At 40.9% G+C, this 26,212-nt stretch overlaps 1 protein-coding gene across 35 annotated transcripts in view; it reads left to right on the top strand.

The window, feature by feature from the left end:
• Positions 1–26,212, top strand: part of LOC128686856 (bromodomain adjacent to zinc finger domain protein 2B) — a 709,144-nt gene that overhangs the window by 421,851 nt on the left and 261,081 nt on the right. The window lies entirely within an intron of this gene.

Below are 26,212 nucleotides of genomic sequence, written 5' to 3' on the forward strand. Positions count from 1 at the left end.
GGCCTAACCAAGGATGTATAGAGTTGAAGAACAACCTGAGGACTCCTATTATTTATGCTTCTTGATATGAAGCCAAGGATTCTATTAGCTTTATTGCGAACACTTATGCACTGTTGTCTTGGTTTCAGATTACTGCTAACCAGAACTCCTAAATCTTTTTCGCAATCCGTAATATTAAGATCTACATTATTTAGTTTATATGTGGCATGGTTATTGTCCTGTCCAAATCTTCCTGGAGTGCTCGAATGTCCTCGTCAGAATGAATTCGACGGCCTATTTTGGTGTCATCGGCAAACTTGCCGATGTCGCTCTTTATGCCCTCATCTATGTCGTTTATGTAGATTGTGAACAGCAGGGGGCCCAACACTGACCCCTGTGGAACACCGCTCGTGACGCTTCCCCACTCTGATTTCTCCCCATTTATGCAAACTCTCTGCTGCCTATTTGTCAACCATGCCTCTATCCAGGAAAAAATTTCTCCTCCTATTCCATGTGCTTTAATTTTCCTCAATAGTCTCTGATGTGGGACCCTGTCAAAAGCCTTACTGAAGTCCATATACACAATATCATATTCATTACCATGATCTACCTCCTCAAATACCTTAGTGAAAAAAGTTAATAAATTCGTAAGGCAGGAACGCCCCTTTGTAAAACCATGCTGAGATTCGTTGATTAATTTATGCTTTTCAAGGTGGCTACGAACTGCCTCGGCAATTATTGATTCCATAAATTTTCCCACTATGGAGGTTAGGCTTATTGGTCTATAGTTCGAAGCTAAGGACCTGTCACCTGTTTTGAAAATAGGTATCACATTTGCCATTTTCCACTTATCTGGCTGATAAAACTTTTCAAATCAGTTCTCTCGTTTAGAGTGTTCAGTGTTGACGGCCCGTTCAAGGCAGGAGATATATATCAGAGCTGGAACAGATAAGGAGATCATTTACGGACCCCATTGTGCCAGTAAAGCCATAAAATTACTGGGAACTCCTCAAAGTCCTAAATTTGCACTCACTGGAGCGGAGGATCGAGGTACATAGTAATATACACGTGAAAAGTACTTGAAGGCCTAGTCCCTAATCTGCACACTTCCATAATAACATACTGGTGTGAGAGATATGGGAAATCATTGGCACCATAAGGGAACACTGTCAACATCCGTGGCCCAAAACTATTCAATATCGTACCTGAAAATATCAGAAACATTGCTGGGACATTTGTAGAACTTGAAGAGGAAACTGAACAACTGTTTTCGACACGTGTCAGGTCAACTAGTCTGTGATGGATATGTGATGCAGCGGGCCGTCAGCAGCAACAGCCTGGTTGACCAGGCAAGCACCAGACGAAGCTGGCCCAAGGCTGGGCTTCGGGAGTAAAAAAAACTCTCGGAACTCATCAAAAGTATATCAAAGGTAAAGGTGGATGAGTACACTTGTTTACTGCCTCTCTGTACTGTTACAATTATTTATTGTCACTCCCACAAGGGGTCACCCGGGGATATAAATTGTTATGCGCGAGTTAATTTAAGCAGTTGGTGATTCCTATTCGAGTTTCTGTTTTATATTCACCTGTACGCTTATTGTCATTCTGCGGTAATACGCTCTTCTGTGTTTCTGACGCCTCTATGTTATACGTGTTCAGCTTGAACTAGTGCTGCTCTTACTCTTTTGTGTACTGTATTTTTTTTTATATCAAGCTTCACCCTTTCCAGTCACCACGATACTTCACCACCCATGCACTTTCCAACCACTTCCGCGACTAACCTCTCCTGAATGCCCAGTAATTTAGCATTGTTCCGTAATTTAACATTGTTCCGTAGTTTAACATATAACATGCTAAGTAAAATGACAGGAATGAGAAATGCGAACTGGCAACCAGACGCCCCACGCTTTGTGTTGCCTCCTGCTACAGTTTTGTTTTATACCTTCAACTATCGAAAAAATCTTTTTTACTGAACACGTCTAATTTCATCAGTACTGAAATGTAACGCATCTAATTTCCTCTAAATTGAAGTGTAACGTCTTTCATCCTTAGTGAAGCGCAGTTTGTAGTGTCTGTTTTTCTTTAACTCTGAGGATTTCCTGAATCTTCGTTATCGTCTCGACAAACAAGCTGCTGGAATTTGCTTAAGTAAATTTATTTAGGTACAGGTACACATACATACAATTACGCAGATTATCATACATAGTAACATATGTGTAAATTACCTAGGATAAAGTGACAAAGTTGATGTTTTAGTGGAAAGGTCTTCGTGGTCTCAACTACTAAACTACTGTTACAGAATTACGAAGGCATGGTAAGAAAACTCAAATGCAGTTGTGGTGTACACGGATTTCACGAAGGCTTTTGCTGAATGCGATCATGGGGTGATTGCACATACAATGAGAGCGATGGGTATAACTGGGACAGCAGGAAAATGGATATTCAGCTTACTGACAGTCCACAAAAAGTGGTAGCAAATAGAGGAAAATCCAGCATTAGCAAAGTAGAAAAACTCGGTACTCCAAGGCATGGCCCTGGCTCCTTTACTGTTTCTTATCCTCGTAGCGGAGATAGATGAAAGCACTCACCACTGTAGTGTCATCATTTAAGGGTGATACTAAAACATGAAAATCACCTCGGTAAAGGACACGGAAAAGTTGCAAGAAGATATAAGCAAAGTGCTTCAGTGGGCAGTGTAAAATAACATGACATTCAAAGGTGACAAGTTCCAGCTCCTTACATATACAAAGAATGAAGAACTCAAAAGGTTATTATATAAAACAAGAAAGGATCATTATATAGAACGAAAGGAACATGTGAAGGATCTGGGTGTAATGTCACCTGAACTTACTTTGAAAGAACTCAATAAGGCAAATATCACGACGGCCAGGAAAATGAAGGGGTGGATAATGAGAACTTTCAAAACAAATGAAACAATGCCAGTGGTGACACTTTTCATATCGCTTGGGCTCTCGCTTGGAGTATTGTTCAGTGTTGACAACTCTGTTCAGGGTAGGAGAGATATCATAACTGAGATACAGAGATCATTTACGGTCCACATAAAACCAGAAAAACCAGAAAAACGACTGTTTTTTTTTTTAGGAGCAAAGGAGAGAGAGAGAGAGAGAGAGAGAGAGAGAGAGAGAGAGAGAGAGAGACAGAGACAGAGATTCGTGATAATACATACGTGGAAAATACTTGAGGTCCTAGTCCCAAATCTTCACACTGCCATAAGAACATACTGGAGTGAGAGATATGGGTGAATGTGTAGAATAAACCCATTGAAAGGCAGGAGCGCCCTGGGCACAATACGAGAACACTGGATCACCATATGTAGTCACAGATTTTTTGTAACATACTGCCAGAAGATATCAGAAATACTGCTGGAACAGGTGTAGAAGTTTTTAAGGAAAAACTAGACGATTTCCTCCGGATTTATGAGGTAGCAGGCCGCCAGCAGGAACAGTCTGATTAACCAGACAAGCCTGGCACTGGGCCAGGCTGCGAGAGTAGAAAAACTTCGGAAACCCATCATAGATATATCAGAGATAAGGTGCTTAGGGATCTCTAAGCACTGCATCGCTGCTTTGTCCTTCACTTAGTGTACTTGTTCTGTTTCATGACAAACCCTACCTAACCTAGGTGTCTTGGTTGATGAGCTGATCAGCTGATGATGAGGTTTTCAATAAATCTTGTGGAAATATCTGCGCAGATGCTCCAACATATGCGCTTGTTACAAGCAGCCAGTATATTGACACCTGCCCCAAGCCCCCTTTTCCATCCTACCTTGTCAGGGGGCAGGGGAGGGGGGAACAATAGTCTTGTCACCCCTGATAATTTAATACATTTAATTGGAACACAGCCCTCCACATGTGGTGTTCTGGGATGGAATGAACCTCAAACGACTGTTTTTTTTATTGGTCACTCAGCAGTTACTTGACCATGCTGCAAAACTGGTTCAAGCCGTACTACGTGATCTTGGTCTCATGAATAGTGTCTGGCTGCAATAGGATGAGCCACGGGTTAATTTTGTCATCACAGGAAGGACTAAGGGTAAAGATGGAGAATTAATCTTTAGTAATGATATTGGATTAGTCATGTACAGGAGTTGTAAGACGTGTTGTACACCCTGGAGACAATCCTTCATCCTCCTCCTCCTCCTTCTTTACAGTTTCCCAGGAATATAACAGAAACATGGGTAGTTTTGTTTACTTAGTGTAAATCTTACATAGAACAGAATAGCTGGAACACTGAGGTGATCTTTAATCTTGTTAAATTAGAAAAAGCGTTTTACAAGCAGGGTTACATTCTCTGGCCCAGCGAAACCTGAACACTTTTCCTTACACCCCAACTGCCTCATGCTTCCCTGTCAGTAAAAATAGGTGACGTGTATTAGTCGATTAATTAATGTCGGTCGTTTGCTGGGAATTTTGTTTTCGGAAATGTGTGATAAATTCCAGTACTGCTGGCAGTGTTGTATATAATGATGGTGATTAAATAAAAGGATTTCCTCTTTGCAAAAGATCGAGGGTAAATAACAAAAAAGGCACAATACCGTGACTGGAACAATACATAAATAACCCTAACATAAGAGAGAGGAGCTTACGACGACGCTTCGGTCCAACTTGGACCATTTACAAAATCGGACCGAAACGTCGTCGTAAGCTCCTCTCTCCTATGTGCGGGTTTATTTGTGTATCGCGGGTAAACACTGTAGTTCTGTAATGTAGCTCATACTGGTCTAACCCAGAAACATTGTCTTTATTTCGATTCCACTAGTATTACCAGCTGTTTTTGCCAAAGCTTCGTATACAATGAACACCTGTTGATAGTTCCACGGGTCATCGTCCCTGCAGCCAGGCACCGGAGTAAGTCGCTGCAGTATATAAACTCTGAGATCACAGGTAAACATATTCAACTTCGTGTTCATCAAGAACTTCAAGAAACCCTCTTGTCACCTTCCTTGATAAATATTCTATGGAGAGGGAGCCGAGTCACGGGGGTCATATCATAGTCGTTAAAAATAACGACTATGGTATGACCCCCACTCCTCAAAGGTGGCAGCAAAGCAATAGCGAAGAACTATTGATCGATAGCACTGACGTCCCACATTATAAGTCTCTGAAAGAGTTTTAAGAAACAAGATTGCTAACTACATAGATTAGCAATACTTGCACGACCCAGGACAGCATGGGTTTCGAGCAGGTTGCTCCTACCTCTCGCAACTACCGGACCATTAAGGTATGGTCTTGGATACGCTGGAAGACAAACAAAATGCGGATATCCGCCGTTGATAAGTGAGATCATGGTGTAATAGCGCACAAAATGCTTGAAAAAGGAAAAACTGGAAAGGTGGGCAGATGGGACTTTACTCACCCCATCCTTTTCCTTATCCTATCATATCCGACGATACTAAAATTTGCAAAAGTCGCATCCATGGAAGACACTGCAATGTAAACCAAGTCTTCCAGAGGACCACAGAAAACAAAATGATGTTCATTGGGAACAGATTTCAGTTACGCCGTTATGGAAACAGTTGAGAAATGCAGGCGAGAAAGATACATAATTTACAAGTGTGAAATCTTAGATTGGTCATGGACAGGGCCACAGGACGTTCGCTCCTGTGGAGCACAATATTCCTCAACGAAAAGTATAGATGCCCTGACCTGGGAGTAGTAATGTCTGAGGATCTCACTTTCAAGGATCACAACAGTGCCACGATCGCACGTGCAAAGAAAATGATAGGATGGATAATGAGAACTTTCAAAACGAGAGATGCCAAGCCCATGATGATCCTTTTCAAATCACTTGTTCTCTCTAGGCTGGAATACTGCTGTACATTAACATCTCCATACAAAGCAGGTGAAATCGCAGATCTAGAGAGTGTACAGAGATCCTTTACTGCACGTATAAGTTCTGTCAAGCACCTTAACTACTGGGAACGCTTGGAAGCACTTGACTTGTACTCGTTGGAACGCAGGAGGGAGAGATATATCATAATCTACACTTGGAAAATCTTGGAAGGAATGGTCCCAAATCTGCACACAGAAATCACTCCCTACGAAAGTAAAAGACTGGGCAGGCGATGCAAAATGCCGCCAATAAAAAGTAGGGGCGCCATTGGTACACTAAGAGAAAACACCATAAGTGTCCGGGGCCCAAAACTGTTCAACAGCCTCCCATCAAGCATTAGAGGAATTGCCAATAAACCCCTGGCTGCCTTCAAGAGAGAGCTGGACAGATACCTAAAGTCAGTGCCGGATCAGCCGGGCTGTGGCTCGTACGTCGGACTGCGTGCGGCCAGCAGTAACAGCCTAGTTGATCAGGCCCTGATCCATCGGGAGGCCTGGTCATGGACCGGGCCGCGGGGGCGTTGATCCCCGGAATAACCTCCAGGTAACACTAAGAGATAGCACGATAAATGTAAGAGACCCAAGACTTCAACAGCTTCCAGTCATACAAAGGGGATTACTAACAGGGTATAGTGATACCATCACTGTTTTATGGGTGTGAAGCAGGAGTTGTACACGTCACAGCAAGGAGGAGGTTGGAGGCAGTAGTGATGTATTTGAGGGCAATATGTGTGATAAATATTGTGCAGAGAATTCGGAGCTTGGAGATCAGAAGGTGTGGGGTTCCAAAAACATAATTCGAAAGATTGAGGAGGGGTTGGTGAGGTAGTTTGGGCATATACAGAAGCTGGAGCAAAATAGATGACTAGGAGGGTGTATACGAATCTCGGGTGGAGGGAAGGAGGGGTAAGGGTCATCCCAAGAAAAGTTGGAGGAAGGGGGCAAAGGAGATTTTGAGTGCTAAGGGCTTGGACATCAAACAGGCATGTGTGAGCGCATTAGATAGAAAATGGAGGCAAGTGGTTTTTGTGACTTGACGTACTGTTGGAGTGTGAACAGGGTAACATTTATGAAGGAATTTGGGGTAACCGGTTAGCCGGCCTTGAGTCCTGGAGGTAGAAAATACAGTGCCTGTACCCTGAAGGAGGTCTGGGGATGTTGCCACTTAGAGGGCCATGTGCACTGTGATAACACGTTTCTGGCAAGACAGTAATTGAGCGACGGTGAAAGTGTTTCCTCTTTTTCGGATCAGCCTACGTCGGTGGGAGACGTACTGTGTTCATACTGTGTTCTGGAGAGTGCTCTGAGGATCAACTCCATACGAAAGCAAAAGACTTGGCAGGCGATGCAACATACCCCCAGTGAAAAGTAGGGGCGTCACTGGTACACTAAGAGAAAACGCAATAAGTGTCCTGGGCCCAAGACTGTTCAACAGCCTCCCACCAGCAATAAGGGGCATTACGGGAAGACCCCTGGTTGTCTTCAAGAGGGAGCTGGACAGATACGTAAAGACGGTGCCGGATCAGCCGGGCTGTGGTTCGTACTTTGGATTGCGTGCGGCCAGCAGTAACAGCCTCGTTGATCAGGCCCCGATCCACCGGGAGGCCTGGTCGTGGACCGGGCCGCGGGGGCGTTGACCCTCGGAATGTCCTCCAGGTAGCCTCCAGGTAGCCCCGCGGCCCGATCCTAGTCCGGTCCTGCTGGTGAGTGACTTGATCAACCAAGTTGTCGGTGCTAGCCTCACAAAGTCAATACACACACAAACGCTAATAACAACCCGTGTGGGTTATGGAACAAAAGTAGTGGAGGTTTGATCCTACATCCACATACTGTGAGAGACGCCACTACTCTCGCAGTCAGGCTTTCCCTCACATAAGAGAGACATACAGGACTCACTATAGCTGGCTCAATCAATAACAGAAGCTTCTGTCAGTTCTCCCTTTGGAGATCTATCCCAATTTGACGCTGTACTCTTTTTTTCGGCGACCAGCCAACATTCCGGGAAGACAGTTGAGAGGCAGGGAGAAAAAACGACTAAAACTTTTTCATGGCGGTTTTTTGGTTTTAACTGAGATCTGACTCGTCGATTCAGGCTTCATCAAGAGCGTTGAACAAGGGAGTCAAACTTATTTTAGTTTTCGTGGATTTAATTCGACAGTGAACATTTAGCAAGTACTGGATATTATAAAGTGTTTGTGATTAACTACTACTAGTAATACTGCTGTTTCACACATTGCTAATGGTTATGATCATATATATATATATATATATATATATATATATATATATATATATATATATATATATATATATATATATATATATATGGGGTAGGTTTAAAAATGTAGTGTTAGAGTGTTCAGCAGAAGTTTGTGGTTACAGGAAAGTGGGTGCGGGAGGGAAGAGGAGCGATTGGTGGAATGATGATGTAAAGAGAGTAGTAAGGGAGAAAAAGTTAGCATATGAGAAGTTTTTACAAAGTAGAAGTGATGCAAGGAGGGAAGAGTATATGGAGAAAAAGAGAGAGGTTAAGAGAGTGGTGAAGCAATGTAAAAAGAGAGCAAGTGAGAGAGTGGGTGAGATGTTATCAACAAATTTTGTTGAAAATAAGAAAAAGTTTTGGAGTGAGATTAACAAGTTAAGGAAGCCTAGAGAACAAATGGATTTGTCAGTTAAAAATAGGAGAGGAGAGTTATTAAATGGAGAGTTAGAGGTATTGGGAAGATGGAGGGAATATTTTGAGGAATTGTTAAATGTTGATGAAGTTAGGGAAGCTGTGATTTCGTGTATAGGGCAAGGAGGAATAACATCTTGTAGGAGTGAGGAAGAGCCAGTTGTGAGTGTGGGGGAAGTTCGTGAGGCAGTAGGTAAAATGAAAGGGGGTAAGGCAGCTGGGATTGATGGGATAAAGATAGAAATGTTAAAAGCAGGTGGGGATATAGTTTTGGAGTGGTTGGTGCAATTATTTAATAAATGTATGGAAGAGGGTAAGGTACCTAGGGATTGGCAGAGAGCATGCATAGTTCCTTTGTATAAAGGCAAAGGGGACAAAAGAGAGTGCAAAAATTATAGGGGGATAAGTCTGTTGAGCATACCTGGTAAAGTGTATGGTAGAGTTATTATTGAAAGAATTAAGAGTAAGACGGAAAATAGGATAGCAGATGAACAAGGAGGCTTTAGGAAAGGTAGGGGGTGTGTGGACCAGGTGTTTACAGTGAAACACATAAGTGAACAGTATTTAGATAAGGCTAAAGAGGTCTTTGTGGCATTTATGGATTTGGAAAAGGCGTATGACAGGGTGGATAGGGGGGCAATGTGGCAGATGTTGCAGGTGTATGATGTAGGAGGTAGGTTACTGAAAGCAGTGAAGAGTTTTTACGAGGATAGTGAGGCTCAAGTTAGAGTATGTAGGAAAGAGGGAAATTATTTCCCAGTAAAAGTAGGCCTTAGACAAGGATGTGTGATGTCACCGTGGTTGTTTAATATATTTATAGATGGGGTTGTAAGAGAAGTAAATGCGAGGGTCTTGGCAAGAGGCGTGGAGTTAAAAGATAAAGAATCACACATAAAGTGGGAGTTGTCACAGTTGCTCTTTGCTGATGACACTGTGCTCTTGGGAGATTCTGAAGAGAAGTTGCAGAGATTGGTGGATGAATTTGGTAGGGTATGCAAAAGAAGAAAATTAAAAGTGAATACAGGAAAGAGTAAGGTTATGAGGATAACAAAAAGATTAGGTGATGAAAGATTGGATATCAGATTGGAGGGAGAGAGTATGGAGGAGGTGAATGTATTCAGATATTTGGGAGTGGACGTGTCAGCGGATGGGTCTATGAAAGATGAGGTGAATCATAGAATTGATGAGGGGAAAAGGGTGAGTGGTGCACTTAGGAGTCTGTGGAGACAAAGAACTTTGTCCTTGGAGGCAAAGAGGGGAATGTATGAGAGTATAGTTTTACCAACGCTCTTATATGGGTGTGAAGCATGGGTGATGAATGTTGCAGCGAGGAGAAGGCTGGAGGCAGTGGAGATGTCATGTCTGAGGGCAATGTGCGGTGTGAATATAATGCAGAGAATTCGTAGTTTGGAAGTTAGGAGGAGGTGCAGGATTACCAAAACTGTTGTCCAGAGGGCTGAGGAAGGGTTGTTGAGGTGGTTCGGACATGTAGAGAGAATGGAGCGAAAGAGAATGACTTCAAGAGTGTATCAGTCTGTAGTGGAAGGAAGGCGGGGTAGGGGTCGGCCTAGGAAAGGTTGGAGAGAGGGGGTAAAGGAGGTTTTGTGTGCGAGGGGCTTGGACTTCCAGCAGGCATGCGTGAGCGTGTTTGATAGGAGTGATTGGAGACAAATGGTTTTTAATACTTGACGTGCTGTTGGAGTGTGAGCAAAGTAACATTTATGAAGGGGTTCAGGGAAACCGGTAGGCCGGACTTGAGTCCTGGAGATGGGAAGTACAGTGCCTGCACTCTGAAGGAGGGGTGTTAATGTTGCAGTTTAAAAACTGTAGTGTAAAGCACCCTTCTGGCAAGACAGTGATGGAGTGAATGATGGTGAAAGTTTTTCTTTTTCGGGCCCCCCTGCCTTGGTGGGAATCGGCCAGTGTGTTAATAAAAAATAAAAATAAATATATATATATATATATATATATATATATATATATATATATATATATATATATATATATATATATATATATATATATATATAAAATCAGCGTATTAATTCTCTACTGTGATTTACAGTCTTTTCAGATCCGTATTACCTACATCACTGTTTTAAAATTATGAAATGAAATTTGTTTTATAGAGGATTATTATTATTATTATTATTATTATTATTATTATTATTATTATTATTATTATTAGTGGTAGTAGTAGTAGTAACTTCATATGGTTGCCTGAATTTCTTTCCTTTAGAATATACTGGGAACCTGCGATAACTTAAGAATACATCAGCAACTTTCTGGAGCTGATGTGGTTATTCTCTAAAGAAGTTTGGCGCTGATTTTGGGTTGTGGAAGTTTTAATTTGCAAATATTAATAAAATTTGGTTTCCTGAAATACTGGTGTATGAATAAAGCTTACCTACCTGGAGGCTACCTGGAGGGCACTCCTGGGATCAACGCCCCCGCGGCTCGGTCCACGACAGGGCCTCCCGGTGGGTCAGGGCCTGATCAACCAGACTGTTACTGCTGGCCTCACGTAGTCCAACGTACGAACCACAGCCCGGCTTATCCGGCACCGTCTTCAGGTATCTGTCCAGCTCCGTCTTGAAGACAACCAGGGGTTTTAAATATATTCCCTGCTGTGTAAGTGCCATTTTGACAATTTTATTGAAAAATTGGGAATATTGAAATAGTTGTTTTCATACGATAATTTGTGAAAGCCTCGTGCCATCGATTTCAACCTTCAGTGAAGATAACTGGGAAGGCAACTTTGAGTTGCTTCGTATATAAAATGTTGGTGTATCTTGCGATATTGATTTTTTACGATATCTAGAGCATGCTACTCCTGGTTGCCTTAAACTTTCAGAGCTGGTGTATCTTACCGGAAGGTTCGAATTGGTTTTGGGCTGTGTGGGTGCCAGCTTGCCATTTTTTTTTTTTTTTTTTGAAGAAATTGGGGTTCGGTATCAGTTCCATGTACAGTACAATAAGTGTCCGGGGCCCAAGACTGTTCAGTAGCCTCCCACCATGCATGCAAGAGGGAGCTGGACAGATACCTAAAGTCAGTACCCGATCAGCTGGGTTGAGATTTTTACGTTGGATTACGTGCGGCCAGCAGTAACAGCCTGATTGATCAGGCCCTGATTCTCCAGCAGACCTGGTCAAGAACTGGGCTGCTGGGACATTGATGCCCCGAACACCCAGGTAGTAAATAATACTTAGTAGTAATAGTAGCAATACTAGTAACAGCAGTAGCAGTAGGTACGGTGACCCAAAGAAGAAAATACTATGACCATCACTTACTCAACAACTGTTTGTTAGGTAAGACACATATGCAACAGTTAGGTATCTTTATTTCGAAACGTTTCGCCTACACAGTAGGCTTCTTCAGTCGAGTACAGAAAAGTTGATAGAAGCAGAAGAGACTTGAAGACGATGTAATCAGTCCAACACCCTTAAAGTTTTGAGGTGGTCAGTCCCTCAGTCTGGAGAAGAGCATTGTTCCAAAGTCTGAAACGTTTCGAAACGTTTCGAAATAAAGATACCTAACTGTTGCATATGTGTCTTACCTAACAATCTGTCGGTATTTTATACCATTTTAATGTTTACTCAACAACTGTTGTCAGATTGTTAGGTAAGACACATATGCAACAGTTAGACATCTTTATGTGTCTTACCTAACAACCTGTCGGTATTGTATATACCATTTTGATGTTCATGTTGTCAGATGTAAACATCACACTTCAAATAAATCTCTGAACCACAACTATTTTATAATTATTATTTGGGTTGTTAACCCGAGATAACCCGTTGACCGATATCACTTACAACAACTGAATGATTCTATAGCCATCTACTTATTATTAGGTAAACATAGCACAAGGTGTAAGGAGCCTTGCCCGTTAGTCTCGCTGCACGCCAACCCGAGAGTCGAACCCGGCTTGGCGGTTCTTTCGGTTGTGAGGCGAACGCTTGAAAACACTTCACCTCGCTTTGAAAATGTAGTGAGGCAGCTGTATGGGTGGCGGGGGAAGGTGGCAGGCATCTCCGGTAGTGGGCGGCCGACCTACCAGATTCCTATTGATTCCTGACCCGAAATATCCGGCACTGCATCTGTCATAAAGCGGGAGCGCGTTCCAACCCAACTGGCAGGAATAACTTGAAAGAGAACCGAGGCCACCTCCCTATCTAGCCCTGTCCCTCCCTCCCATTCTCTCTCTCTCCCTCTCTCTCTCTTTCGCTTTCAAAATAAGTTTAGACAAGTCAGATTATCACATACGAATGTTATCACACATTGAGTTTTTTCCTTAGAATGTTTTTTTTTTGTCGGTCTACGTATTTGTTGTTTATTACGGGGGGGGGGGGAATGGGCCCCCACGGCCTTGTCCCATACCAAGTCTCCTGGTTGAAAGCTTGATCAATCAAGCTGTTGGTTAAACGTAAGCACCCCAATCCCCTTCTCCGTCTCTTACTCCTCTTCCTGTGAAATTAATTGACAAACATTTCATCTGGCCATTTTAAGCACTGGTGAAGGTAATTTTAAATCCACGTTTCCATTCTCTTGTAAATGAATCAAAATAGCAAATGTTGAGACACTTATGCAGCATATGGGAATCTTTATTCAGGAAACGTTTCGCCACACAGTGGCTTCATCGACTCCAGGCTGAGGGACTGATTACCTCATACTCCTCCTCTCCTTACGCCTTCTTCTTGTCGGTTTTTCAAACCATTCATCACACTTCTTCTTTGTATTGGACTGATGAAGCCACTGTGTGGCGAAACGTTTCCTGAATAAAGATTCCCATATGCTGCATAAGTGTCTCAATCTTCAACTTGTCGGTTTTTCAAACCATTCATCACACACATAATTATTTAATAAAAAAAATTATCGGTGCATTGAAGAAATTGAAGATAATTGTTAAAGATTTTTTTTGCCTAAGTTAGTGAAGTGTAGACTTGGAATGCTGTTGAATTAAACGCACGAAACAAATATATGTTTGACTCCCCCTGTTCGACGCGCTGATGAAGATGGGTCGGCCATCAACTAAAACAAAAACAAAAGTCATGAAAAAGATTTAGGCCTTATTTTTACTCCATGCCTCTCACTTGTCTTCCCGGAACGCTGACTACTCGCTATATGTATGTATGTATGTATGTATGTATATATATATATATATATATATATATATATATATATATATATATATATATATATATATATATATATATATATATAATATATATATATATTTAAAAAAAGAAGACAGCGTCAAATTGGGATTGATCTCCCCGGGGCAGCTGACTGAGGTTCCTGTTATTGACTAACCAGCTATAGCAAGTTCAGTACTTCCCTCTCTGAGTATATCAATCTGGCTCTTGTATGAGTGCATCACTGTGCCTTTTTCTTGAGTACATCACTCTCTCTTGTGTGAGTACACAGCTTTGCCTCGTATGTGAGTACATCACTCTCTCTTTTGTGGGAGTGCCTTACTCTGCCTCTTACGTGAGTACACTGTTCTGCCTCATGTGTGAGTACGTTACTTTGCCTGTTAAGTGAGTATACTGCTCTGCCTCATGTGTGAGTATGTTACTTTGCCTGTTACATGAGTACACTGCTCTGCCTCATGTGTGAATGCGTTACTTTGCCTGTTACGTGAGTACGTTACTCTGCCTCTTACGTGAGTACACTGCTCTGCCTCATGTGTGAATACGTTACTTTGCCTGTTACGTGAGTACGTTACTCTGCCTCTTGTGAGTAACTAGGTACATCACTCTGCCTCAAGCTTGTGGCTTATATTAACAATAAAAAAATAATCTTCCGTGAGAGACAAATTTTTTTGTATTAAATAACTGGAACATTTTTCCATTCCTCAGAATTTGGAATGTAAACCCGTTTGATTAACTGTTGACCTTTCTAATGGTTTAATTTTTGGATGAACAAAAAGGCGTGTAAAGTTTTCATGTGGATTAAGGTAACTGCAGTCGTATCTAATCTTGATGATTAAAGATTATTTTGATAAGGAAGCGCTAAACCAGTAGGGGCCATAGAGTGTGGGGAATGGGAGGTAATCACATTTCATCCAAGGAAGTAGAAGGCAGATCCAGTTCCCAGAATCAAGGGCTTTTTATTAGCATCCAGATCCCCACTGAAGAGTGATAAATGAATGCTCACACCTTTATGATCCAGACGCTAAATAACTAGAAAGTTGTGGTGCTTTTCAACTCACATTAATCAGTCAGTCAGTGTCCTTGGATCATGAACAACACCTAGCTCTGCTGGGTGCATGATCTTTGTAGGATCGCCGGTTGAGTGGTTAAGGCGATGTGAACGTTGTTCTGTTTCTTGAGTCGGAGAGTATGTCGCAGGATCTAATCCCGGCTGGCTGCGTTTTGGTAAATGATTCAATACCACTTGTTTCGTGGTTTCATTACTTATATATATATATATATATATATATATATATATATATATATATATATATATATATATATATATATATATATATATATATATAATGTGTGTGTGTGTGTTTTAGAGCAGGACGATCATGTCTGTCACGGCTGCTGAACCATTATGACAGAATTACGGAGGCACTGGAAGACGACCAAAACGCAGATGTTATTTATACAGATTTTGCAAAGACGTTTGACAAATGCGATCATGGAGTGATAGCGCACAAAATGAAGGCCATGGACATTACCGGGAAGGTAGGCAGATGGATTTTCGGTTTCCTAACACACAGAACACAAAAAGTAGTAGTGAACAGGGCAAGATCAAGCATCAGCGAGGTCAAAAGCTCAGTGCCCCAAGGCACTGTCCTGGCACCTCTGCTGTTCCTCATCCTCATAGCAGACATAGAGAAAAACACCCGGCACACTTTTGTATCATCATTTGCAGATGGCACTAAAATAAGCATGAAAGTCAGTACGGTAGAGGACACTGAAAAAGTACAGGAAGACATAAACAAGGTTTTCCAGTGGGCAGTGGAAAAGAACATGACGTTCAGTGGTGATAAGTTCCAGCTGCTTAGGTATGGAAAGAATGAAGAACTCAAAAGGAGCACTATATACAAAACTCAAGAGGGTCACCAAATAGAACGTAAGAAACACGTAAAAGACCTGGGAATAATTATGTCAGCGGACCTTTCTTTTAAAGACCATAACAAGACAAAGATCACGACAGCCAGGAAGATGACTGGGTGGGTATTGAGAACTTTCAAAACAAGGGAAACAATGCCGATGGTGACACTCTTCAAATCGCTAGTGCTCCCTCACTTAGAATATTGCTCAATGCTGACGGCCCCTTTCAGGGCAGGAGAAATATCGGAGCTGGAACAAATACAGAGATCGTTTACGGCTCACATTGAGCCAGTAAAGCACCTAAACTACTGGGAACGCCTGCAAGTCTTGAACATGTACTCATTGGAGCGGAGGAGAGAGAGGTACATGATAATATATACCTGGAAGGTACTCGAGGGCTTGGTCCCAAATCTGCACACTGCCATAACAACATACTGGAGTGAGAGATATGGGAGGAAGTGTAAAATAAACCCAGTGAGGAACAGGGGTGCGGTGGGGATAATAAGGGAACACTGTATCAACATCCGGGGTCCCAGACTTTTCAACACCTTACCAGAAGATATCAGAAACGCTGCTGGAACAAGTGTTGAAGCCTTCAAGAGGAAACTAGACAAGTATCTTCACCAGGTGCCAGATCAACCAGGCTGTGATGGATATGTGGGGCAGCGGGCCTCCAGCAGCAACAGCCTGGTTGACCTGCGAGCACTAGACGAGCCTGGTCCATGGCCGGGCTCAGAGTAGATATACTTTCAAAATTATTCAAAGGTGTGTGTGTGTGTGTGTGTGTGTGTGTGTGTGTGTGTGTGTGTGTGTGTGTGTGTGTGTGTGTGTTGTGCCGAATAGATAAAATTGGATATGTGGGGCAGCGGGCCTCCAGCAGCAACAGCCTGGTTGACCAGGCAAACACCAGACGAGCTTGGCCCATGGGCGGGCGCAGAGAGTAGATAAACTCCCGAAACTCTTTAAAGGTACATCAAAGGTATAATGTAAAAATTAATAGTTTTGAACCATAAGAACCATAAAAATCTTACCTAACCTTATTATAACAAGCGCAGTTTAATTTAGCCTAATCGAACTAAATATATTTTAAATAAGTTTACAATAATTTAATAATAATAATGAAAAATTCCAAACCATACCGCGGGTGGGGCTTAAACCCGCGATCAGTTTCAAAACTCCAGACCGGTCTGGAGACTGACCGCGGGTTCAAACCCCACCCGTGGTATGGTTTGTTTGCAATCGTGTCATTACGATTTCGTGAGTCAGTAATGAAATATATTTTTTTCGTTAGGTTCAGAATGATTTTTGCGAAATTATTGCATAAAATTTCTTTCGCTTGCCTTATTTGGCAAGAAGAGCGTTGCTATTAAACCAAAATAGCAAGTTTTACCTGCCGAATAGGCAGAACTTGCGATCTTGGCATAAATAGCAACGCTCATCTTGCCATATAGGACAAGTGAAAATTTGTGTATGCAATAATTTCGCCAAAATCATTCTGAACCTAACGAAAAAATATATTTCACTGTGTTTGTTTAGTATTGAATTATTGTAAACAAATCTAAAATATATTTAGTTGGGTTAGGGTAAAATAAATTGCTGTTGTTATAATAAGGTTAGGTAAGTTTTCTAAGATTCTTTTGGTGCAAAATTAAAATTTTTTACATTAACATTAATGAAAAAATATATTTTTAAACGTATAAAAGAAAATTTCAGAAAGGACTTAATTTTAAATGAGTTCTTGCTAATTGACCAGTTTTACATATTCGGCACCACACACACACACACACACACACACACCACACACACACACACACACACACACACACACACACACACACACACACACACACACACACACACACACATATATATATATATATATATATATATATATATATATATATATATATATATATTATATATATATACGTACTTGGATACCCGGGAAGGAAGGGGTCAGTGCCTCTGTGGCCCGGTCCCAGACCAGGCCTCCTGGAGGATGATGACCTGATGAAACATGCTGTTACTATTGGCCGCATGCAGTCCAAATTACGAACCACAGCTCGACTGGTCAGGCACTGTTTTGAGGAATTTGTCTGGTTCACTCTTGATGACCGCCAAAGGTTAGTTCGTAATTCCCTGAATGCATGGAGGGAAAACTTGAATTTATATCCACCTGAAGATTCGCTGTCTTTGTTGGATGCCGCTCTATGAGAGATTCTGGAGTCATCATTAAAGGATTGTGCGGTGCTATGATTTATGTCCTTGTCAGTGTTGGATATAAGAATGAGAAACATATGGGGGTGAGTACCTTGCCCTGAGGAACAGAGCTTTTGTTGAATGCTCTTGAAAAATCAATGTACCTTATATGAGCATTTAAAATGTCTTCTAGAGCATCCAGGACCACATTGTAATGATCTAGCAATTGCGAAAGGCAGGAGTGACCTGGCCTAAATCCATACTGCCCTGAATTGTACAACTGTTATGTGAAGTTAGGGTTATTGATGTATAGTTTTTTTTTTTTTGCGATTGCTTTATTTCCTCCTTTGTGAAGTGGGTCGCAGCGCTGTATAGCCCTTGTGGCTTAGCGCTTCTTTTTTATTATAATAATAATAATGTGAAGTGGGTCAATATCAGTGGTTTTCAATGATTGATGGATGACACCTGTGTCCAAATTCCTCCATAAAATACTAAAGGTCCAAAATAATGTTTTTTTTGGTAGGTATGGAATTCCACGAGTCTGGGCTTGGAGCAGAGTGCATGGGCATTCTGTCGATAAACCATACCCCCGGCCGGGATTGAACCCGCGGTCATAGAGTCTCAAAACTCCAGCCCGTCGCGCTAGCCAATCGTGTCATTACGATTTCTTAAGTCATTCTGTCGATGTTAGGTAAAAGGGCACAAGTGCAACTAATGTGACATTGTGCCCTTTTACCTAACATATTGTCGGTAATTCTTAATACATACTGTCGATGGCTTCGAAATCAACTGGTGAGAGGTCTACATACGTGAAAAACTCCACCACGGAATGAACAGTTATATTCTGGTCATATCGCCATTATCACATAACCCGCACATAGGAGAGAGGAGCTTACGACGATGTTTCGGCCGGATCGACACGTCGTCGTAAGCCCCGTTTCTTATTTGCGGACTATTTGTGTATTGTTCCAGTCACGGTATTGTGCCTTTTTATTCTTTCTGATGCTTACAGACTACTTAAAACTAGACATAGGTTATGGAATGGTGAATTTTAATTACGTATACATTAATATAAAGAGGGGTAACAAAAAATTATAATTAATACAATTTGTAGTAGAAAGGTTGCAAAATAATAAAAAAGTTAGGTTAAGTAGGTTTCGTTACCACGCCCCCGCCCCCTCCTCCCTGCTATCTTCCAGTGATTGAGAACTACCTCATAAAGAATATAAAGGCACAATGCCGTGACTGGAACAATACGAATAACCCGCATATAGGAGGATGAGACTTTTGACATTTCAGAGGCGGGAGATAGGGTTCAATATGGCTCACGCCTTGGTCACACTTAACAACTCCAACAACAACTGTATGGTCACTGGTAGGCGGGATTCCCCAGTGGAAGTAGGTCCTGCCCAAAGGGATGGGTTAGTTGTAGCAGCCGTGAAGAAGGTCTTGTAGATGTCCTCTGAACCAAGATTCCATGATGTTGCAGTGTCTGACAAGTTGTGCATGAAAGGTATAAAATGCCGATAATATGAAAGTATTTTATACCTTTCTTGCACAACTTGTCAGACACTGCAACATCATGAAATCTTGGTTCAGAGGACATCTACAAGACCTTCTTCACGGCTGCTACAACTAACCCATCCCTTTGGGCAGGACCTACTTCCACGGGGGAATCCTGCCTACCAGTGACCATACAGTTGTTTCTGGAGTTGTTAAGTGTGACCAAGGCGTGAGCCATATTGAACCCTATCTTCCGCCTCTGAAATGTCGAAAGTCTCATCCTCCTATATGCGAGTTATTGGTATTGTTCCAGTCATGGCATTGTGCCTTTATATTCTTTATGAGGTAGTTCTCAATCACTGGAAGATAGCAGGGAGGAGGGGGCGGGGGCGTGGTAACGAAACCTACTTAACCTAACCCATCCCTTTGGGTAGGACCTACTTCCACTGGGGAATCCCGCCTACCAGTGACTATGCCCTCGTCTGCTACACGTCCCTATCCAATAACTGTATGGGCTGCTCTGCGCCTGTATGGGCTGCTCTGCTATGGCCTGTACCTGCGCCTTCTTGCTGGCTTTAGGGCGCATTGGGGATATATAATATGCACAGTTATTAGTCAGCTTCCTCTCACTTTGGTGGAGGTTTCTTCTTCGTGCACTGGAAGGCTGAGCTCGATACGGTGTATGCTGTCAGTGGGCCTATAAACCCTAATACCAACAACATAGCTTTAAATTACATGTATCTACACCTTTAAAATGGCTTATCTGGCGCTCTATTATTAACGATACAATTAATGCCTTGGGATTGTTATCCGGTACAAAATTTGAGTGGTGAGGCTTGCTTGCAGTATATTGAAAAACAAATGTAATAATATGATTGTTTAGGCCTGGAGGATAAGGAAGAAAACACCAGAAAAAGGCATTTATAGGAAAACTTTCTATGTATATAATGTTGACAAATGCTAAAAGATCATGCAACTCATGTAAGGAATTGGACTTGTGCCCACATTCTTTGACTCGAAACTGGATGCCTTCCATTTCCCCCAAGGGGCTGTATAACCCCTATGGGTTTAACGCTCCTCCTATGAATGTAATAAATCACCTACATATGACGGGTAAAACGTTTCCCCTAATGGTTGCATAACATTGCACATGTGTCCTCTCAAGGGAGGCTCCTTAGTGCTGGTAAGGGGCTCTTGCTCCAAGGAATTGTACATGTCCTCTTTCCTTGAAGCATACCTAATTGCCTCCCTTTTCCCTAAGTGCTGTATGACTCCTACAGGTTTAGAACTTCACCTAAGTACAATAACAAAAAGGTCTCTTATACAAAAAGATGTATACCATTGATCTTGCTGATGCTCCTAAGTTACTGGTTGAACTTAATTAAGAAATTCTACGAGTTTAGTGCTTTCCACATTTATAATAATAATGATCTTGAGAAAAGTCTAGCTTTTCTTGCTGGTGAATTATCCAGTCACTAACCTAAACCAAACTAAAATAAAAACTACCTGTTTGTATAACCTGTAGTTATATTTTGACAAGTCACCAAACCTGCCGCCTGATGCCAGTGATTTGAAAACTCGGTGACCTTGTCGGATACTCATAAAAACAGTCATTTACTGCAAATCCTCTGTATTACTCCATTTTTTGTAACAGTATATAAATGCTCAGTGGATTTTGGCCATTATTTGTACAGTTATTTGAATTGTATGGCTATTTTTTATGGTTTGAGGTATTTTTTGTTATGTGAATCTAATCCAGTCTAAAATAACCCAACATAATTAACTTTAATCAGTAATTTCACTTTATCATTACAGGTGCTTAATTGTTTACATTCAATTAGAATTAATGTACAGGTCTTATTTTTGTTAATATCTCTCAAAATAACATTTTCCACAAAAATACTTATTCCGTGGTGTCCAGTACATATTCTGTACATAGAAGAATGTTTTTTTTTTTGGGGGGGGGATTATTAACAGAGGGTTGGCAACCTAGCATAACCCAATTAGGTCCATTCATCATTGAGGACTGTCTTATTTCCATTAGGGTCCATAAAATCCTTCCCCCCCAGGATGCATCACACACCAGTTGCCTAACACCTAGGTACCTACCTACTGTGTGGTGAATAGGGGCTGCAGGTGTAAGGAAACATGCAGTGTTTCCACTTATCTTGGGGATTGAGCTCTGGCCCCTCATTGTGCAAGCTGAGGCAGCTACCAACTGAACCACAATTAACTGTGTACTGTAAAATGTAAACTAATGCCTAAGTTCCTCCAAGTAGTAGTAGTTAACTATAGACTAATATTTGTATTGTTTTTAACTAATAGTTATGGTGCAGTAGCTTACCATTTCCTCAGATCTGCAGGGAAATGCTGAATCTTCTGCCAGAGTTTGCATTAGAAAATTATCACATGGTAATTACTCCTACTTTTTTTAAATGTGCCTTTTTTTCTCAAATTTTTATAATTACTGTAATTGTAGCCCCTCTGTTAGAGAGCGGTTATTGATTTGAGGAATTAGAGCTACCCCCCCCCCCTTCATTTCTCAGATTAAACCTCATTATTTCCCATTCCTGAAGCACTGTATGACTTCTGTGTGTGTAGTGCTTCCCCATGAATATAGTAATAAGAATATTTTAGCAGAAATAGAGGTGAATCCAAATTAAGCAGTTACATGTACTGATATAGATAAATTGAATTTCTCACCCAGGTTATCTGTGGCATACTCATTAAGTAAGTTTCCTGTGTGTGTGTGGCAAGACTTTGAAATATATTTTTTCTTACATTTTGAAAGAGTCTACTTTTGCAAATAGAATAAAACAAACAAAATTGGATGAAAACTTATGATTTTATGGTGTGTTGAAATTGGCAAAAAATGATCTCTTGTCTACAGTATTATAGTATGCACTAATAATATTTAAGTTTTACAATTTATTGACACCAAAGTATGATTGTTTTTCATTTATTTAATGTCTAACACTATCTACACTAGTTTTTTATGATATTAGATTTGTTTCAAGGTGTTTTAGCTGTGTCTTTCATGGAGAGGGAAATTCTTAATGAAACATTGCTCATCTTAGAATATACAGAGTAAATTAGTACAAATATTTTTTTTTTAATTTTTTGCTGCTTTCATCTTCTCACAATATGTACAAGGAACACTTACGATACTATAATTGTTTTTTGGTGTAATACTCATCAAAACATGGAAATAAGTCTCACTCTATGACTTTGAGGTTATCCTTGATTAATTATTATGTTGTTTTATTGAGGTGTGGGGATATATCCTGGGTTATATAAACATAATGTAATTTCTGTGTCCATAATGCCTGTGCTCCTTCAGGACCACTGTAAAACACATTTATGAGGAAATTATGTTATTTCAGTTGTTTCAAGATGTAATTCTCATTGCAACATAGAAATAATTCACATTGTTTAACTTCAGTTATCTTAGGTTACAACTGCATATTGTGCTTTATACCTGAATTCCACTGTTAGTATCATGAAATTGTAACAAATTTAAAATGGATAAGGCATTGTCCTGCCAGTTCTGCACCCTGTTTGCTGGTTGGGAAGTTGCTGATGAAACAACAGGTTATGGTTTCTTTGAAGAATTGAGACACTTGTGCAACACATGGGAATCTTCTTTGAAGAAATGTTTCGCCACACAGTGGCTTCATCAGTCCAATACAAAGTAGAAATGGGTAAGGAGAGGAGAAGTTTGAGGTAATCAGTCCCTCAACCTGGAATCGTTGTGTTCAGTCCATCACTCTTGTAGGAAATGCAACATAGGGCCAGAGAGGTGGCTTATATACTGCAGTCAGATGAGGTGAAGCAGGAGGAGGCGGGATCACAGTGGGACCTGCCACTAGTGTAAGTAGGTCTTCGTCCAAAGGTTGGGCAAACGTTAAGTCTTTGTACCAAGATCCCATGATCTTGGTACAGAGTGATGGACTGAACACATCGATTCCAGGTTGAGGGACTGATTACCTCAAACTTCTCCTCTCCTTACCCATTTCTACTTTGTATTGGACTGATGAAGCCACTGTGTGGCGAAATGTTTCTTCAATAAAGATTCCCATGTGTTGCATAAGTGTCTCAATTCTTCAACTTGTCGGTTTTCTAAACCATTCATCACATCTGTCAGACACTGCAACATCATGGGATCTTGGTACAAAGACTTAACGCTTGCCCAACCTTTGGACGACGACCTACTTACTCTAGTGGCAGGTCCCACTGTGATCCCGCCTCCTCTTGCTTCACCTCATCTGACTGCAGTATATAAGCCACCTCTCTGGCCCTATGCTGCATTTCCTACAAGAGTGATGGACTGAACACATTGATTCCAGGTTGAGGGACTGATTACCTCAAACTTCTCCTCTCCTTACCCATTTCTACTTTGTATTGGACTGATGAAGCCACTGTGTGGCAAAACGTTTCTTCAATAAAGATTCCCATGTGTTGCATAAGTGTCTTAATTCTTCAACTTGTCGGTTTTCTAAACCATTCATCACATATGGTTTCTTTGTTTATTCATGCAAGTTAAGGAGTATTGACCATGATGCACTGTATGGACCTGCCTGGTCTTAGATTTTTCCTAAGGTGTGAAGAGGTTGTAGGAGACCCAAGCAGTTGTGCTGAGGTGCATTTGAAGACATGAAAAATTGTTCTTACAAGTAAGCTGAACACCCTGTCACCTGCCAACTAGTATATCACTAACAGTTATTGGATTAAATATTCATAAAGATCAAATCTGTCAGCTATGAATGCATATAAAATAAGCTGGTTATCAGTTTCTGTTTTTTTTTTTTTTCAACAAGTCGGCTGTCTCCCACCGAGGCAGGGTGACCCAAAAGAAAGAAAACCCCCAAAAAGAAAATACTTTCATCGTCATTCAGCACTTTCACCTCACTCATATATAATCACTGTCTTTGCAGAGGCACCCAGATACAACAGTTTACAAGCATGTATAAAGATATATAACATATCCCTCCAAACTGCCAATATCCTAAACCCCTCCTTTAAAGTGCAGGCATTGTACTTCCCATTTCCAGTACTCAAGTCTGGCTATATAAAAATAACCGGTTTCCCTGAATCCCTTCACTAAATATTACCCTTCTCACACTCAACAGCTCGTCAGGTCCCAAAAATCATTCGTCTCCATTTACTCCTATCTAACACACCCCTCAAGGAAGGTTCCTTGATGTTGGTGAGGGGCTCTTGATTTAGGGAATTAGATCTGTGCTCCAGTTCCCCGAATTAAGCCTGAATGCCTTCCACATCCCCCCCCCAGGCGCTGTATAATCCTCCGGGTTTAGCGCTTCCCCCTTGATTATAATAATAATAATCCTATCTAACACACTCATGCATGCTTGCTGGAAGTCCAAGCCCCTTGCCCACAAAACCTCCTTTACCCCCTCCCTCCAACCTTTTTGAGGACGACCCCTACCCCGCTTTCCTTAAAAAAAAATGTGAGTGCTGCATATGAGTGGGAAATATGAATTTCCCAGGCTTATTGTAATATTTATTCCCTGTGTTTAGCTAGTCGAGAATATAGTAATGCAGTGTAATTAATTATTAAATCCTGTTATTAAAAGCAATCATAATAGCTACATTTCATGTCTCATTTTCTCTCATCATGATGAATGAAATGATATACAAATATAGCTCTCTTGATCTAATTACTTGATTGTCAACTTTTTTTTTTTTAACACACTGGCTGTTTCCCACCAAGGTAAGGTGACCTGAGAAATAAGAAACACTTTCACCATCATTCACTCTATAACTGTCTTGCCAGAGGTGTGTAGATACTATGGCTTAGATGCCCCTCCAAACTGCAAATATCTATTATTATTATTAATTATAATAAAAAGATTCAATGATTAATTATGTTGCTTCACTATGTTCTTGACTTGTTAGACACTGGGAATAAATATTGCAATTATAAACTTGGGAAATTAATATTTTCCACAATATGCTTGTAAAGTAGAGTATCTCCATATTTTAAATGTAACCTTAAGTTAATCCAGTTAGGTATAATAAAATAATGATGAGCTTTATTTCTACATAGTATATGATACAACTGATATAGTATGCCAGTAATGTCAACTAAATCTATTCAGTTGACATTATTGGCATACTTTATAGGAAGTCCCTGGTTATGCAGGTTATTTTGCTCAGCCTAAGTCGGCCTTGTTTCCCAAGATGTGATGCACAACAGTCAGCTAACACTAGGTGCCTACTTGCTGCTAGGTGAGCAGGTGTAAGAAAACATGCCAGGGTTTGATCCTGGAGTCTCAGTGTGTTGGCTGAGGATGCTACAATCTTACTAAAAGATCATTGATTGTCCAAACATCAGATGGATAAAGACACAAAGCATTATAATATTTTTGGTAATACAGTATACCAGTATTAACTCCTTGACTGTCACAACGCCCAGATCCAAAAGTGTCTCCTGGTGTCACAAAATTTCCCCCCCCAAAAAAAAAAAAAAAAAAAATTCTTACGAAATGATAGAGAATCTTTTCCCGATTGTAATGACACCAAAAGAACGAAGTTTGATGGAAAACTGACGGAATTACGCTCTCACGAAGGTAGTGACCTCGGCGATATTTACCAATCAGCGATTTCGCCCATTTTGAGCCCCATTTTTGGCTAATTCCATTGTTCCAGTTGACCAAACTCATAGCTATTTCTTTAGAACTCTCTTTTTTGTATCGATTGAGTACAAGAAACTGCCCATTTACCGATTTCAACTACCTAATAACATGGTCAGAAATTTACAATTTGGCCAATTTCACAAAAATTAAAAAATATAATAATTTCAAAATAGGGTCCAGAATAAACAATGCAGAGATTCCTGGCTCTAAAATAACATTTTCTTTGTTCATCAGTCACGTCTCCAGGCCCCTCTGATATTACTGTTGCTTTCTATTTTGAA

This window comes from Cherax quadricarinatus, chromosome 7 (genome assembly GCF_038502225.1).
Source record: "Cherax quadricarinatus isolate ZL_2023a chromosome 7, ASM3850222v1, whole genome shotgun sequence".
Taxonomy (NCBI): Eukaryota; Metazoa; Arthropoda; class Malacostraca; order Decapoda; family Parastacidae; genus Cherax; species Cherax quadricarinatus.